Source organism: Prionailurus bengalensis, chromosome D3 (genome assembly GCF_016509475.1).
Source record: "Prionailurus bengalensis isolate Pbe53 chromosome D3, Fcat_Pben_1.1_paternal_pri, whole genome shotgun sequence".
In the NCBI taxonomy this organism is placed as follows: domain Eukaryota; kingdom Metazoa; phylum Chordata; class Mammalia; order Carnivora; family Felidae; genus Prionailurus; species Prionailurus bengalensis.
This window is the reverse complement of record NC_057356.1, coordinates 93,943,878-93,957,456: the sequence shown is the minus strand read 5'-3', so window position 1 is coordinate 93,957,456 and position 13,579 is coordinate 93,943,878.

Genomic DNA, 13,579 nt, shown 5'->3' with positions numbered 1-13,579 from the left:
GTGGGGGGCACCGCCGGTGCCACCTCGGGCAGACGGCCACGGGCCCCAGCTCCATCACGGAAGACTCCGGTCTTGGCCGCGTGACCTCGGACGCCGCTCACCCTTCCCGGGCCTTCTCTCCCCAGCTTACGGCCAAGTGGGTGGACGTCTGTCCCCAGAGGGCCATCCTGAGAAACCCGGCCCCTGACTCCCCACGTGGCAGCTCGTGATGAGGCCGAGGGGCGGCCGAGAGCGCGAGAGAGGGAGAGCCTTCCGTCTTTGAATCCTTAAATCGACGGTCAGTCACCACAGTTGGTGAGGAGCTCCTGGGGGCTTTCGTTAAAGTGTCGACAGGCTCCACAGTGGGCTCTGAGGGCTTCAATTTTCTAAGCTTACGTCTGACGCTAGGCTGCGATCTCTCCGCAGGGGGCTCACAACACAGATCGTATCTCAGCCCAAGCCCTCTGCTGCAGTCGAGGGTGAGTCTGCTCGGCAAACCACAGCCTTAGTGCTAAAACAAGCCGCTCACCCACCGAGACGAAAGATGGGAGACAACGCACCCTCGTTAGGAACAAAGCGCGCACTGATGGGTCTAGTCAGGGCACGCCGGGGAAGCGCGTCCCGGGAGGACGTCACCGTCCGATCAACACCTGGCCATCAACGGCAGCCAAGCGCTTGCTGTTGACGTGCTTTTGTCGAGCCCCAGGCCCAGGACTCCGCGGGGCAGGGGTCTGTCCTCGCACCCAGCTCCCGCCGCATGGCCCGCGGCGCCCTGGCCCCAGCCTCCCCTCTCTCCACCAACGGCTTCGGGTGGCTCTGGCTTTCGCCCTGACCGCCGCTGCCCCCGTCTCCACCAGGTGTGTCCCTGGCACAGAACTCTGGCGTGCTGCGTACTGGCAGTCACTGGAGGTCACTGTGGGCCCCGAAATGGTGAGTTTTTCTTCCACGGCACAGAGGGAAGGGGGCACTTGGACGGCAGGGAAAACAGCACTCTCTAACAGAAATGCGTCCCTGTGGAGGCACAGGACGTGGGTGTGGAGCCCGCTGGACGGCGACGGGGCTGGCGGAGCCGGGGGGAGCGTCAAGCTGGCCAAGATAAAGGGCTACAGAAAGGGTGTGGCTTTGAAATATGAGAAAGAAAAGTGGTTGTGCTGTCACGGCCCATAAGCACGGCACTGCTTCATATCCACAATTCCAGGAAGGGCTTCAAAGCTCGGCCAATCGAGGCAGAGAAAGGATGTGTCCCGAGTCACCTGTCTCTGACTTACGGCTGACACTCCCCACCCACGGGCACCTGTTCCACGCTGGCCGCCCGTCTGTGAGCAGGAGAGAGTGTCCTGGGCCGAGCTCCAGTCGGCGGCACGTGTCCCCACCTCTCGGGGTGCTCTCCAGGCCGGGGGCCGCTGCACCCTTGCTTTTGTGATGACACCTCCCCACCCCAACCCTCCCCCGCACGCAGACCCCAGCCGGGATTCGACTCAGGTTTGAGCAGGGACACCCGGCGGGGCCGTTCTGTCCACTCGGTCGTGTCTTGGGGGCCGCTAAACCCCCACGTGTGGTCAGCCTGGTCCAGCTCCAGGCCTTGGGCGAGCGAGCCGGGCTCTCAGCTGTGGGCGATGATTTCTTTATTGACGAAGGGGTCCCGCAGGCTGAACAAAACCAGACTTTTCTCTTGGAGCCAAGAGGTTCTCCGCACAAACACAGATGCTTCTGAGGAGGACGCCCTCCGACACTGGCTCAGCTTGCCACCCGCGGCCGCCTGTCGTCCCCAGCCGGGGTGCCTCTTGCTTTGGGGTCCAAACCTGACTCCCAGCTTCCCTCTCTTCCGGGCATGTCCTTGGCCAGCTCTCTGGAGCCAGGTGCCCCCGGGTCCCCCGACTGGCGTGTTGAGTGTTACTCTGTGACGCGGGGACCACGACCGCCCTCGCTCAGCCAGTCCGTGCGGCCAGTGCTCCGGCCCTCCAGGCAGCAGACCCCACGCCTCCTCACAGAAGAGGTGGCCTGGGGTTTCATCCCAAGACATCAAAACATCATCCAGAAACGTCTCGTTGATGGAGTAACCGGGAAACAGTCTGGTCAATGGGTTTCCTGGTTAAAGGAGTCTAAAACTGTTAGGTTGGAGGGTTTTCCCGGAACGTGTCCCTTCACTCCTGCCACCTTCACTCCTGCTGCCCTATTACCCTATCTACAAGCCCCACACCCCGAAGACACGCATGGCCTCTCGCAGCTCAGAGATGAGACCGCGGCCGATTTTCATTCTACAGAAAGAGCCGAGCACAGTTCAGGTTTGCAGGCTCGGCGAGGCTGCTCCCGCCTCTGTGAATCACCCGGAAAGCTAACTCCGCTCGGTCCCCGGGGCAGGGAGGCTGAAGCCTGGCGAAGACAGACTGCCGTATGGGGAGACGGCCTGAGCAGACCGGGGACAAGAGAACGAGCTGGAGAGAAAAGGCTCTGTCTCTCCTCCACGGCAGGGCGGCGGGCTCCTTTGCTGGGGGCACTGGGGAGAAGCAGAGCCCGGCCTGCCTCTCCAGGAGCCACAAGGAGGTGGGCAGGAGGGGGAGAGGTTGCAGGGCTGAAGTCAGAAGGGTTAGAGCCTCCTGCTCAACTATGTCACAGGGCAACTTGCAGAGCGCCCTCCCGCCCTCCCCCTTCACAGGAGAGACCGTGGGGACGGGGCCGCGACCTCACGGGCAGAGGAGCCAAGGTGCAGGCCGCCGCCCCCATGCAGGACGTGGCCCGTCCTCCACACTGCTGCTTGTCCTGACCCCCTGGCCCGAGAGCCCTCTCTGCGCTGGTCATCAGGCTGGTCCTTCCACGTGCCCCATCCCAAAGTTGGGGGGGGGGGCAGGCGGCCGACCTCCCGGCTCAGGCTGGCTGGGCTCCCACCTGGCTCCCTGAGGAGGAGGAAGAGCCCGTGGGGACCGATGGGTTTGCAGCTGCTCGGGGCCAGCCGGCCACAGCCTGGGGACTAAGCGAGGGTCTGGACTCCCTGGCCTGTGAGACAGGTGTCAGCATGGCACCGGTTTACCAGGGGCCTTCTCGAGGAGGGCCTGGTGGGGCTGGGTGTGGGCTGCGGGGAGGGTCTGTCAGGGACGGGGCCCACCGGGCACCCCGCAGCCTACCCCCAAGCCCGGCCCCGGGAGATGACGAGTTTGGGGCAGATCTGACTCGGGGCGTCACAGGCCTCGGGGGTCTGGAGGCAGCGAAGTGACCAGGATACGGGCCAGGTGGCAGGGTGTGAGGATGGCTCCCCAAGTCTCTACTCAGAAGACTGCCCAAGCCCCACAGAAGGGCCAGCCCCACTCCAGGACAGGGCTGGCACCCACGTCACCTCCGTGTGTCAGGTTTGGGGCCCCTGCACAAACAAAGCTCCTGTGTTTGTGGGTCATGAATGACAAGTGTGGAAGTACAGAGAACTTGGAAGGCAAAGTGCCACAGCTGGTAACTCAGGCTCCCAAGCCCGGGGTACTGTCTACTGTGGGACTTTCCTCTCCTCAGTGGCTTCTCAGGGCCCCCTTCCCATGCTGCCCCCTGCCCCCTGGCCTGGCGCCCATGCCCCCGTGTGCAGTGTGATGGACTTGCCCCGAAGGCCACCCCTCTCACGAGGGCCCCACCGTCTGGGCCTCCGGCTTCACGGAAGCCCCAGGAAGGGCAGCTGGCTCAGGAGTAACTAGGAAATCCAAGCCAAGGGGAAGAGCAGGCCACCTGTCACCAGCACCCAGGAGCGGAAGGCGGCCCAGCCAAGGGCGCCCGACAAGAGGACACGAGGGGCAGGAAGAGCCAGACTTGAGGGACCAGCGGCCCTCGGCTGAGATTCATATCTGCCTGGAAACTACAACCGAAAGACACAAGGAAACCTAAACCTAGGTGCCACTGGATGGGCAGAAGGAGGGGCCCCAGACTCCCATCAGAGAACAGTCATGGGGCCCGAGAGGGGGTGAGGCACGGAGGGGGCAGAGCAAACCTTAGGGGCCCCTGTGGCTAGGGCTGCGGGCAGCCTCCAGGGACAGGGAAAGGAAGGCAGCGTTCCTGAGACAGCTGAACCCAGATCTGTCACCCCAGGCTGTCCTGGGTCCCTCCCCCTCCACCACTCAGCTCCTATGCCAGATGGTCAGTGCTGTCTCCGTGCACTGACTGTGCCTTAGTCACAGCCTGAATTAATTACATCGGTGGAGCTGCTCTCAGGGCCTGCCCGCCGACACTGTGAGCCAGGGACCCTTGCTCGGCTGGCACACGCTGCTGTACAATGATGACAGACTCCCAACATCAGCTGTGTGGTGGGATGTAAGTGAGGAAACGTGCAAAATATGTTAATTCAGTGGGAATGGATGGAGGCAGGGATGGGTGAAGGGGTGGATGCATGATGAGTGGATAGATGGATGAGTGGATAAATGGATGGATGGGTGGGTGGATGGATGGATGGATGCATAAGTGGATAGATAAATGGATGGATGGGTGGGTGGATGGATGGATGGATGATGGATAGATAGAAGAATGGATAAATGGATAGATACATGGATGGGTGAGTGGGTGAGGGAATGAACGGGTGGATGAGTGGATAAATGGATGGATGAGTAGATGGATGGATGGATGGATGGATGGATAAATGGATGGGTGGATGGATGGATAGATGGATGGATGGATGGATAGATAAGTGGATAGATAAATGGATGGATGGGTGGGTGGGTGGATGGATAGATGGATGGATGGATAAGTGGATAGATAAATGGATGAATGGGTGGGTGGGTGGATGGATGGATAAGTGAATAGATAAATGGATAGGTGGGTGAGTAGGTGGGTGGATAAATGGATGGATAAATGGATGGATGGATGGATGGATGGATGGATGGATGGATAAGTGGATAGATAAATGGATGAATGGGTGGGTGGATGGATGGATGGATGGATGGATAAGCGGATAGATAAATGGATAGGTGGGTGAGTAGGTGGGTGGATAAATGGATGGATAAATGGATGGATGGATGGATAGATGGATGGATGGGTAAGTGGATAGATAAATAGATGGATGGGTGAATGGGTGGAAAAATGGATAAATGGGTGGGTGGATGGATGGATGGATGGATGATGGATAGATAAGTGGATGGATGGATGGTGGGTGGATGGATAGATGGATGGATGGATAGATAAGTGGATAGATAAATGGATGGATGGGTGGATGGAGGGTGGATGGATAGATGGATGGATAGGTGGGTGGATGGATAAGTGGACAGATAAATGGATGAATGGGTGGGTGGGTGGATGGATAGATGGATGGATGGGTAAGTGGATAGATAAATGGATGGATGGGTGAATGGGTGGAAAAATGGATAAATGGGTAGGTGGGTGGATGGAAGGATGGATGGATGGATGATGGATGGATAAATGGACGGATGGGTGAGTAGGTGGGTGGATATATGAATGGATGCATGGATGGGTGGATGGGTGGTTGGATGGATGGATGGATAAATGGATAGATAAATGTATGGGTGAATGGATGATGGATGGGTGATGGAAGGATGATGGATGGATGGATAGGTGGATGGATGGATGGGTGGATGAATCACTGAATGAATGTCAGGTTATCTCTCGTCAAAGCATGAGCACAAAATGAGAAAGCCCTGTGACCCTACAAGTCGCTGCGATGCCCCCACCCCACCTCTGTTACTGCATCTATAGATGGGGATTTTGATTTGCCTTGTCTTCCTCACAGGATGGCTTTGAGGTCAAACGAGGAACAACACAGTTGAAAAACACTTGGAAAACTGCAGTTGAATTATGTACAGGAGACGTGTGCAATTATTACCTAGATTAAGTGACGTCTAAATTGGTGAAAATTTTGGGTTAGGGGGCATACTTTTAAAAAAATTCTTTATTCCTCTCAAGTATATGTAGTTACAGGGACTAATTGCTAATAGTATATTTTCAAGTTGAAGTCCTGCTGGGCCCACTTCAGGGAATAGGAAAGAAGTCTCATAATTAGTAGCCTTATTTGCACGCAATGAGTCCTTAAAACTGCTCTGTAAGACTAGCACTTACAACTTGTTTTGAGGGATTCAATTGCTTGGCAAACTCCTTTCTCACTAAAAAGTTGAAAAGTGAACCTGAATCAGTGAAACGTCATCATGTCCAATCATTTTATTTCCCAAATTAAGGTGGACTTGGTTAGAATGTCTTCAGGTTTAGTCCATGAAAACAGACTTCACAGAAATTCAGCCATCTTCATTTTCGGGGCATAGAGCTAGGTGTGCCGACGGTTCCCTGTGGGTTTCTGGGTGTGTGTCACTCGGGGCGAGACGGAGAGTGGCGTCCTTGAGAGGCAGCCTGACCTTGGCGGGGCCGCGGCGTGAGCCTGGCCGGGTCTCCGTGCCGGTTCCAGGTGAGGACGGCGTCGTGCAGGGGGGCGGAGGTAGCGGGCTGAGCTCAGCCTGGACAACCCGTCACAGTGACCACACGACACCACGGCCACGTGGGAGGTGTCCCCACCCACCTGAACACAGACACACTTCTGCTTCTCTGTCGCTTCCCTGGGTTCTGTTTGTTCCTCCTCCAGGTAAAAAGCATTCTTGGCAGCGGGAGTTGCTTTTCAGCCTCGGTTTGACGCTTTCCCTTCCGATTAAAATTAAGCGGGGCCCCAAGGCATATCTCGTGATCACAAGTCACTCTCTTGGCGAGCAGCGCAGGTTTCATGTGAATGGCATCATTGTTATGGGTACAAAATGCAGCGAAAATGGAAGCTGGTTCCTGCCCCGACTGCTCCCCTGCCAGAGAAGCTGTGAGCAGTCAGGCACCAGGACTCCCGTGCTCAGCCAAGGCGGAGTAACAGGAACCAGAGTCCCCCTCTCACCAAACAAGCAAAAAGGGGGGGAAGTATAGGAAACCGGTCACACATTCAACCCCAGGCAACGAGGTGCGGACCCAGCCGGCCTGAGGAAGCGGAGCTGGGAGCCCAGGTGAGAGCCTGGACCCCTGCAGGGGTGAGGCCCCTCAGGGCAAAGAGCTGCGCTGGAGGGTCCGAGGGGGGCAGCACTGGCCCTCACATAAGACCCCAGGGCAGAAAGCCACGCAGTTCACAGGGCAGCCGGCAGTGTCCCCAGAAGGGTTTTGCCTTCATAGTGGGCAGGAGGAGCCCAGGACATGCAGCGAATACGCGCTGCTCTGGACCCCCAACACAGTTTCCAAGTTTCCAGTTCTTCCCAAGTCGACCCACGGGTTTAGCGCGATTCCCATCCGCACCCCGCGTGGCTCCCCGGGGGCGTAGACAACTTTATGGTACAGTCTACGTGGGAAGACACGGGGCCTGGGCAGATACAGTGATTTTGGAAAAGATGCAGTGGGAGAAATTGCTCGAGCGGATTCCGAGACTTACAGCAGCACTGGCAGCGGGGGCCAGCGGGGGGCTCGACCTGCAGATCCCGGGAAGGAAGACAGAACCCAGAAACAGACCCACACCATCCCCAAACGGACGGAGCAATCGGGTGTGTGAGGGGACATGAACCCCAGGTTCACCCCTTATGCAGAAAGTTAGCTCAAAAGGGATCATGGACTCAAATGTCAAACAAACCTCTAAAACTTGCAGGACAAAACGTAGAAGGGACTCCTCGGGGCCGAGGGCCAGGAAGACCGCTGTCAGGCTCGACACCAAGCGCATGACCCGTCAAGGGAAAAACTGACAAATTGTGTCTCACCAAAATTCGAGTTTTTCTCTCCTAAAGATCTGTCGAGAGGCTAAGAAGACAAGCCACAGACTGGGAGAAAATATTTGCAAACCACCGTCTGACAGACGACGTGCATTATAAAGGCCCCTGAAACCTGACAGTTAAAACAAGACAAAAACAATCCTGGTAGAAAACAGGCCAAGGCACAAAGAGTCGTGTCACCAAAGAGAGCGCACCGATGGCGGCCAGGCGTGAGAAGTGCTCGCCACCAGCAGCCACCGGGCACCGCGTGTGCAAACCACGGTGCCACGGCAGCGCCCGGCGACCAGGATGGCCGGCCGGCCGAGGATCGCTCACGGGCTGCTGGAGGGGTGCTGAGAGCGAGCGAGCGACTCCCCGGAGGACTCGGGGCGCTCGGCAAGCGGAGCGCGCTCTTGCCTACGGCCCGCGGCCGCTGCCTCGGGCCCCCGCCCCACGGACAGGAACCCCGTGCTCCCCGCGATGAACACTCACGCGGGCACCCTTCACGGCGGCCCCCCGGGGGCCCAGCCGCCCTCAGTGGGCGAGGACTTACAGGCGCCGGGCTCCACCCGTGGACGGAAGGGTGCCCGGCGGCGGGGAGCACGGAGGACGGACCCCGGAGGCACGGCTGGCTGCGCCCACAGAACACACGGGGCCACGGAAAAGAAACGGCAGGGCCGCAGATACGGAGCGCAGATGCGTGCGGCGGGGGCGACGGACGCGACCCGGGCAGCACACTGCACACTCACCACGCACCCTCGACGCACAGCACGCAGGACACACACGCACTCACACACACGCAGCACGCTCGACCCACACCACACGCACTCCACACACACCCCCGACCCTGGTCCCCTTCCTCAAGGAGTATTTCAATTCCCGCCTCTTTCCGCGCGACATGGGGACACCCCCATCTTCTGTCCTCGCGCTGGAAGGGTGCGCCCGCGCCGGCAGCGCTCCCCGCCCCCCCCCAGGAGGACCGTGGCCGCTGAGATGCGGGAGACGCGGGGCAGCAGCGGAGCCCGGAGGTGCCGTCTCCGCTCCGTCCGGGGGGACGAGCCCCAGGGCTCAGCCGGGCGCATTCTCTTCTCAGTGCTGGGGCGGGAGGTTCCGCTCGGTGCCAGCGTGGCGGCCTCCGGGCACGGCCGCGGGCTTTCAGACCCACCTTCTGTCCTCCCCACGCAGCGGCTGCCGACAGCGAGAGGGCCCCCTCTGTCCGCGCGGGCTCCCGTAACCGGCTCCCAAAGGCCCACCTCCCCACGTCGGCGCTCTGGGGGTTGGGGCTCCAGTGCAGGAACCCTGGGGACACGCGCACCGCCCGTCACGGATGCCACGAGTGCATCGGCTCTGGGGAGGACAGCCCCTTATCTTACGGACGGGGACGTTAGCGTGCCGTCAGCTGAGTCCCCGGGGAGACAGTGCCAAGCGGGGCGAGACGTGCACCACACTTACGCCGAGAGAAGTGAGGGCAGCAGGAGGGGCAGCAGAGGGCTCCATCCAGGACGCAAGTCTGGCTGGGCAGCCGGGAGGGCGCCAGGAGGAAGCGGGGCACGGCCGAACGTGGGGCCGCCCCCACCGGGTCTCCTCTCCCAGCGGCACCCGCCTGGGCCCCGGATCCCACCCCTTTCCTCGCCCAAACTAACCTGGCTGGTACGACCCGGATTCTTCTTATTTCGCTGTAACTCTTTGTTTCGTGGATTATTAGTTTTGTAACGCAGCTGCCTGATGACGGGGCTCGACGCCACCAGGGACATCTGGTCCCGGCTGCCCTGAGTCCGGGGGGGGAGGGGGCGGCTCTCTGCGTCTCTTCGGCCGTCTGTCTGTCTGTCTGTCCTCTCCCCCTCACACGCCCAGGGATCTGCGGGGACATCCGCACGCGGCCTCCCCACGGCGTGCTCCTTACATCCTGGCATCCGGGCGTCCAGGGGAGCGTCTGAGAGGCTGGGCCACCTGGAAGCCGAGGACAGCCGTGTCCACTGTGATGGCATCTGCCCGGACCCAGGGCCCGGCCACGTGAGGGTCAGAAACACCGGCTTAGCCCTCATGGGAAAGAAACCCTGCCCCTGCCCGCCGCCCCCTCGTCCCTCCCGGCCTCTCGCGAGCGCCCGGTGTGCCCGGCCTAGGATCTCTGCGCTGGTGGTCGCCCCCATGGGGCACTCTTGCTCGGGACGATGTCACCTCTTCGAGTGTTGGCTCGACCAGCACTTTCCCGCGAGGTCTCCCTGACCCCCGCTCTGCTCCCCGCTGGCACCCCTCTTCCGCACGGCTCGCCCGCCCTGCCGGACTGCGCGTGGGCCCTTCCACGGGGCACGGAGGTTAATGGCTCTTTTCCTCCGGAGGAAGTCTTGTCCGCCGTTACACCAAGCTTCTAGAACATGCCCCGCACAGAGGTGGCACTTGGTCTGTGCTGTGCCCCGCTGCTGACTGCACCGTAGAAGGGAATCATTGCTCCGATGGAGGAGAAGGGAGGGGTCCCCCCAAATCACAAAGAAACTCTGTGCCCCGTGGCTTTGCCGTGCAGCCTGGGGTGTCCGGCCACGGCCTGCCACACACGGAGGCGCGGAAGGAGGCTGGGCCTGGGGGTCCCCGGAGGGCCGCGCCGGGGACGCCAGTTCAGGGAGCTGGCAGGGGGCGGTGGCTTTGTCGGTCTCAGCTAATGTTTTCGGGCGGTCCCGGCACCCTTCTCCCTTCAAGATTCAGGGCTCCTGCTGCTTCCCAGGCAAACGTGGAGACCCTCAGCCCGGGGCCACTGGCACCCTCCAACCACGGGGCGTCACCTTTAAATGGTGGACACAGCTTTATTCACACTGCAGGAATTCACGCCGCAGGAATGACCCTCTAATGGCGGAATCTGGGCCTTCCCGGTGCTGTAGAGACGGGACCCCAGGGCCGCCGCACGGGGACTGGGTAGAGTGAGGGGGGAGGGAGCGCCGGTGACAACATCCACGGCTCAGGACCTTCAGAGACAAACCTCAGATGGTCTTGAAAACGCACCTCTTCCAGAGGAGCGCCTGTGGACCAGGGTGCCCCTGGCGGGTGGGGCTGACAGGCAGCAGGGACGGTCTGTGCAGCCCGGGCCGGGCTCCAGAAGGGGCAGCGAGGAGGGAAGGGCTCGATCGCCGCCCCCTCCCTCCAGATGTGTGACTGGGGCTTCCTCCAGATCAAGTCCTCCTCCCTCCTCGGCACCCCTCCTCGACTCGGGGAGAACGAGGAACGGAAAATGATACAAAAGGCCCTGACGATTACAGTCGTTACTGCCAGTAACTCCCGTGCTGGGCACCTTGTGGAAGGAGCCGCTCGGCTGCGACCCGCCGGTCACAGACACAAGGGCCCAGCGAGAACGCGACCGTTAGAAGGTCCCGCGGGGCAGAAAGTGGCAGTCGTCCTCGTGGCAAGGTCAGGACGCCGAGCGCCGGGCCGGCAGGGGGCTCGCGGGAGCCCCGCACAGCCGCGCATCTCCGGCGACACCGGTCGTCTTTGCTCTTCTCCCCGCGGCGTCCTCTGTGTGTGGCAAGTAAAAAAGCGACACGGAACTCGGGCTCCGGTGGCACCTCACGAACGGCTGGGACGCTGGCGACCCGGCGGCGGTGGAGGCACGAGGGTGAGACCCGCCCTCCCCTTGGACACAGTGAGCATCTGGTCACCTTATACTTGACGTCATGTCTCCTGGCAGGAAGAACCACGAACGCGATGCGGTTCACACCCACGACCGCAGATTGGGCTCGTGATCCGGGGTCTGCGTCAGGGACGAGTACGTTTAAAACCGGACGAGGGAAAACCGTTCTTCCGAACGTGACACACACAGGGGCGTCTGGGGGGCTTGGTCACTTGAGCGTCCACCTCTTGATTCCAGATCAGGTCGGGATCTCCCGGTTGGTGAGATCGAGCCCTGCGTCGGGCTCTGCGCTGGCAGCTTGAGACCTGCTTGGGATCCTGTCTCCCTCCGCACCTCCCCCCCCCAAATAAACAAATAAACGTAAAGAAAAGAGCGAGGCAATTACCTAAGTACCCAAGAAACGCACTCCGAGGGACGGGCCCCAGACCTGCAGGCAGGGACCCAGCCAGTGTTCCCAGCACCCAACGGTGGAGGCGGCCCGGATGTCCACCCACCAACGAGCGGTCCACAAACTGCTCTAGCCACACAGCGGAGTGGGTTTTGGCCACCCAGTGAGTGAGGTGTGGAGTCCTGACAAATGCTGTGATGTGCACGCACCGTGAAACCATTCTGCTGAGTTCTTTCGTTCAAGGCCACCTGCTGTACGGGTGCACGGATATGAAGTCCCCAGAAAGCACAGGTCCCCAGAGACAGAGTTCACGGACGTTACCAGGGGCTGGGGCAGGGGCGACCGCTCGACGGGTCCAGGGGTCCCTTCGGGGGTGACGACGTACTCGGAACCAGACAGAGGCGGCAGCTACACAACACCGTGAACGTGCTCGGTGCCACTGACTTGTCCACTTTAAAAGCTCAATTTCATCTTGTGTGCATGTCTTTAAAGACCGTGGTCTCACACACACAGGCCCTTTATCTCGGGCTCTGCACCTCCTCCCCAGGTACAGCGGCTTCAGCACAGCCTCTGTGCTCCAACACGGGACGCGTTTCTCGGGAAACATGTAACGACAGTTCTGCGGACACATCCTCCTTGCGATGTTGTTGGGACACCGCACAGGGAGGTCACAGACCCTCTTTGGAGCAAAGGTGGGGGCATGGAGAGCCGTCCCCAGCTGGGACTCCGACTGCTCAGGTCAGAGGATGCCCTTGAGATGGGGGAGCTAAAGTACCCAGATTTTTGCTTAGGTTGCGCATGGTTACAAGGAGGGACTGGACGTTTGCCGGACTTTTCCATACCACCCGGTCTCAAACGTGGGAAGGGCCGGGACCGGCGGCAGAGGGAGGAGGAGTCTGCCCTATGGGCCCTGGGCACGGCTGGCCCCGCTTTGCGCCACAGCAGACGGTTCTGGGGCACGTGCCGCCCAATCGCGGTCACCGCGAGAGACGAGTGGCTGGCAGGCAAGTGGCCCCGATGCTCTAGGGGCCCGGCCAGCGTGGCGGTGTGAGGGCAAAACGCCTTGCTAGAGGCGAGCCCACACTACGCTTCCCTTACTACCCAAAATCAACCCAAAAGAAACGAAACTAAGTCAACAGGTATTTGCAGAAACCCCACTTTTTCGGCAGAGACCATCCCTTAATTCGTGGATTCGTATTTTTGTTTCTGGAATATAAAATCCTATTGTTGGGCAGGGGGGTGTGACGGGTTTATAAAAACTCGCTTTGAAATTAATAGCTTCCGGGACATTCTTCAGGGATGCCAGTGCGGTCTGGGGCCCCGTGGGTCTGCTCTCAGGAGGGGCAGATGGCACTCCGGATCCCCTCTGCGTCCAGCGGGCTCGGGGCTCCTGGCCTGTGACGGGCCCCGCGGGTCCCCTCTTGTCCACGGCCCCCCCACCCCCCGCACTCCCCTCGGAGGGAGCAGGTGCTTGCCACCCCGCTCGCTAGGTGACCCAGGTTTCTCTAACACTCCACCTCGTCTCAGCAAAACGAATCATACATTTCAGGAAGTCCTAAAAATCAAAGCACCGTTTGTGACAATTCAGAATCATCATTGCTGGAGAAGTTCTGGGTTTCACGCTGGCTTCGTGAACAACTTGACAGCGTTTCCCTACCTGGGCCGCAGCGGGTCTGGTGGGGAAAGGGGCCGAGTAGCCGGGAGGAGCAAGCAGGGCAACAACAGGTCTGCGCACACACGTCATCTTCCCAAGTGACGGCCGCGTTGCACGCGGGTGTGCGTGTGGCCACAGCCTCGCCCAGGCCACCCTTCGGAGCGGAAGCATTTGGCTCGAGTGAAAGCTCCCCGTCCCCCCGGCCCGGGTGAGCGGCTCTGAAGCGCGGTGTTTAGAGCATCTGCGGCCGCGGCCACACGGCCGCC